The 4,092-nt window shown below is 53.4% G+C and overlaps 1 non-coding gene across 1 annotated transcript; it reads right to left on the reverse strand.

Annotated features, from left to right (window-relative positions):
- Positions 1 to 1,443: 1,443 nt before the first annotated feature.
- Positions 1,444 to 1,510, reverse strand: TRNAP-AGG (transfer RNA proline (anticodon AGG)). The gene has a single exon. It is a non-coding gene; the product is annotated as a tRNA-Pro (tRNA).
- Between the last annotated feature and the right edge of the window lie 2,582 nt (positions 1,511 to 4,092).

Raw genomic sequence — 4,092 nt, forward strand, 5'->3', positions numbered from 1 at the left:
CTGCTCTGCCGAGGAAGATCCTGTCGTCCCTGCGCCACAGCCCATCGGCATCGAGAGGCAGTACTCAACAGCCCCATCTCTCGATGTCTGAGCAAGAGATCGACCTCACTCAGCGATCCTCGTCATCCGGGTCGTGGCGTCATAGTGGGAGTGGTTCGATCTCCGAAATAGAGGCATTGGCGCCAATGGACCCATCTACCCCAATGGAACCTAGAGGCAGACGGGAGCTAGAGCCCTCCACGGCACCACGCCGTTTCCCACCACTACCACCATGGGAGCAGTGTCAGTGGCCGCCCACTTATCCGTATCCTTACCCTCCATATCAGTGGTTTCCACCAAGGGAGTTTGCGGAGTGGGATCAACAGTCAGAGGCATCCTGCATGTCGAGGCTTTTGCACCATTCTCGAAGACCATCGGCAGCGGCATCGGTATCGATCCCTCTGGAGAGGCGCACCACCCCAGTGGCTGAGACTCGTTGTCGGCCATTGACATCGACCCGTTCGCCCATCTGGGTATCGACGCCGATCCTCTCCGAACACTCTGTACACCAGGAGTCTTCCTTGTCGGACTCTGAGAGCGGTACCAACACCCAGGAAGGTGCTTTGGAGCTTTCGCCAGGGTCCCATACGGCCGAGGATCTTCCTATCTCGCCATCGGAGGATCTGAAGTCCTATTGCGACCTGGTGAAGAGGATGGCAACCTCCCTCTCCCTGCCTGTGTTGCAACCACAACCCGTCATGGATGATAATGTCTTTGACATTATGCAAAGAGACACATCCACAGCAATCGCTTTGCTGGTCACCAAAGTGATTTTGCAGGCAGTCAAGGAGCCCTGGAAGAAACCATCTTCGACACTGGTGTCATCCAGAAGGCTGGACTACATGTACAGGGTCCAGAAGACGGGGCCTGAGTTCCTTTTCACCCATCCGAAACCGAACTCAGTGGTCGTCTCTTCTTCCTCCAAAGCACGCAAGGTCCACTCATCCCCACCTGACAAGGAGGGAAAAAAGCTGGACAATATGGGAAGAAAGGTCTACTCTGAAGGGGCCCTAGGAATAAAGTATCTAACTATGCGGCTTGTATGGCTAGATACCAATACTCGGTATAGGAACAACTCACCCCTCTCCTCTCTTCCCTGAGCGAGGACAAAAAGGCTGCTGCTAGGAAGCTGCAGAAAGAAGGCTTTGCTTTGGCCAAGCAACAATTGGCTGCAGCAAAGCACATGGTGGATGTGTCGGCAAAGGCCATCATGTCCGCTGTGTGCATTCATCGGCACTCCTGGCTACGGTCAACAGCCCTGCAGCAAGATATGAACATATGAAGCTGCCTTATACTGAATCAGACCCTTGGTCCATCAAAGTCTGTATTGTCTTCTCAGACTGGCAGCGGCTCTCCAGGGTCTCAAGCTGAGGTTTTTCACACCTATTTGCCTGGACCCTTTTTTGGAGATGCCAGGGATTGAACCTGGGACCTTCTGCTTCCTAAGCAGATGCTCTACCACTGAGCCACCGTCAGTGAGCCTCCCCGAGCCACCATCCCTCCCCACTAGGGCTCTTGTTGAGGACATGCCCTTTGAGGATACTAGGGCTTTTGTTGAGGACTTGCCCTTTGAGGGGGATGGCCTTTTCAGCACTACCACAGACAGTGCACTGCAGGAAATAGATAAGAGCCTGAAGACCTCCAGGAACCTGGGTGTGCAGGCCACCTCCAGGGCTCCCAAGGCGAAGCAGTGGCACAAACCATGGGCCAAGAAGCCTTATCAAAAGTTCTCGCCCGAACAGCAATGGCGACCTCACTCCACCCAGCCTGACAGACCATCGTACTCAGGCAACAACAGGAACTGCTATGGTTCTCAGGCCACTGGCAAATCCAAGGGTGCTCGCCCTCAAAAGCAGGGCCTTTGACTTTCTTGTGGCATGCGTCATCATCCCTACTGGTTCAACATTTATCCGCCTCCGCCCTTTCCTACCTGCCTGGGAGTTGATCTCTACAGACAGGTGGGCTCTGTCCATCATAGAAGAGGGCTACAAAATAGAGTTTGCTCAGATTCCAAACCAATCTGTGGTGATCACCACTCCCCCTTCCCCACCTCTGCTGGCAGAGGTGAACAACCTCCTACAGAAACAAGCCATAGAAAGAGTTCCGATGGAGGCCAGGAAGGGAGGTTTTTACTCTCGCTACTTCCTGATCCCCAAGAGGGATGGGGGCTTAGGACCAATTATGGATCTTTGGAATCTGAACAAATTTATTCTGTACCAGAAGTTCAGAATGTCCACGCTGCGAACAATCCTGCCCCTCATCAATCAAGGGGACTGGATGGCGACCCTGGACCTCAAGGATGCCTACTTCCACGTCAGCATCCATCCGGCGTTTAGGCATTTCCTCCAGTTTGCAGTGGGTTCCCAACACTTCCAGTTCAAAGCCCTTCCGTTCGGCCTGTCCACTGCACCTCGGGTGTTTACAAAGATGATGAACATTGTGGCTGCCCATCTCCGTCTCCAGGGAGTTGTCGTTTTTCCATACATCGATGACTGGCTCCTTGTGGCGAAGTCGAGGGAAAGTTTGTCAACGCACATTGCCATCACTCTACGTCTTCTCGACACCTTGGGGTTGCAGGTCAATTTGGAGAAATCTCACCTTACTCCATCAAGGACAGTGCAGTTCATAGGGGCTTTGCTGGATACGAACCAGCATCGTGCATACCTGCCTCCGCAGAGAGCGAGGGACATTATCGGTCTGGTATGACTGCTACAGAGGCAAAAGTGGGGCACAGCACAGCAGCTTCAGTGGATGCTGGGGCTGATGGCAGCGACGACAAGTGTGCTACTTTTCGTGAAACTGAGGATGAGAGGCCTACAGTTGTGGTTTCTTCGCCAGTTTCGCCCACTCAGAGACTCACCTCGAAAGAGGTTCATCATCCCATCCGGAACTCTTCAGATGCTACAGTGGTGGGAGTCAGAGAACAACATCTGTCAGGGAGCTCCCTTCCATCTCCCGACTCCTAGTGTGACTATCACAACAGATGCTTCCTTGTGGGGTTGGGGGGCCCACATGGAAGGCTTGTGTGTGGGGGGTCAGTGGCCGCCAAAACTGACTCAGTTCCATATAAACTACCTAGAACTGCTGGCGGTTCACTTTGCCCTACACTCTTTCCACCCCTTAGTGGCAGGGAAGACTGTAGCGCTACTTACGGACAATACCACTGCCCTGTGCTACATCAACAGGCAGGGAGGGACAGTGTCTCGTCGGCTCTGCGCATTGGCGATGGATCTCTGGTTGGAGTGTCTCCAATACGACAATATCTTTGTGAAGGCGGCACACCTTCTGGGGGTCCTCAATATACAGGCAGACTCCCTCAGCAGGGGTGGGGCTTCCCCACACGAGTGGGAACTGCAGTGGCATTTTCTGAAGCCTGTATTCCAGCTTTGGGGGTACCCGCAGCTGGATGTCTTCGCCACGGCCGAGAACAAGAAATGTCCCATGTTCTGTTCCAGAGGGGGAGCAGATCCAGCCTCTCTGGGAGACGGGCTCCTGCTTCCTTGGGAGGGCCGGTTCCTCTACATGTTCCCACCACTGCCGTTGTTGACGAAGGTGGTCAACAAAATAGCAAGCGAGAGGCCGTGCTGCATCCTGGTGACTCCCTGGTGGCCTCGCCAAAACTGGTTTTCGATCCTGCTTCAACTGTTGGGGGGGGGGTCTTCTACCAGTTCCCGGCAGAACCGGACCTTCTGTCAGCTCAGGGCGGCCATGTACTCCATCACAATGTGCCCCACTTGAAGCTGACAGCATGGCTCATCGATCCTTGGGGTTCTCTGACAGGGTCCAGCAAGTCCTTATGAATTGTAGGAAGCCTTCCACCCACGCTTCCTATGACAGGAAGTGGCGGAAATTCACTCAGTTCATAGTTGACCCTTCAGTCTCACCTAGTAGGGTGGGGCTGTCGATAATTTTTGATTTTTTGTTATCCTTAGTGGATGCTGGTCTTGTTTTTTCCTCCATTAAGGTGTATTTGGCAGCAATATCTGCTTTTCATAAGCAGTGGAGGGGTATTCTGTTTTTGCGCACCCTCATTCCAAAAAGTTTTTGAGGGGT

Source organism: Heteronotia binoei, chromosome 3 (assembly GCF_032191835.1).
Source record: "Heteronotia binoei isolate CCM8104 ecotype False Entrance Well chromosome 3, APGP_CSIRO_Hbin_v1, whole genome shotgun sequence".
Lineage (NCBI taxonomy): Eukaryota > Metazoa > Chordata > Lepidosauria > Squamata > Gekkonidae > Heteronotia > Heteronotia binoei.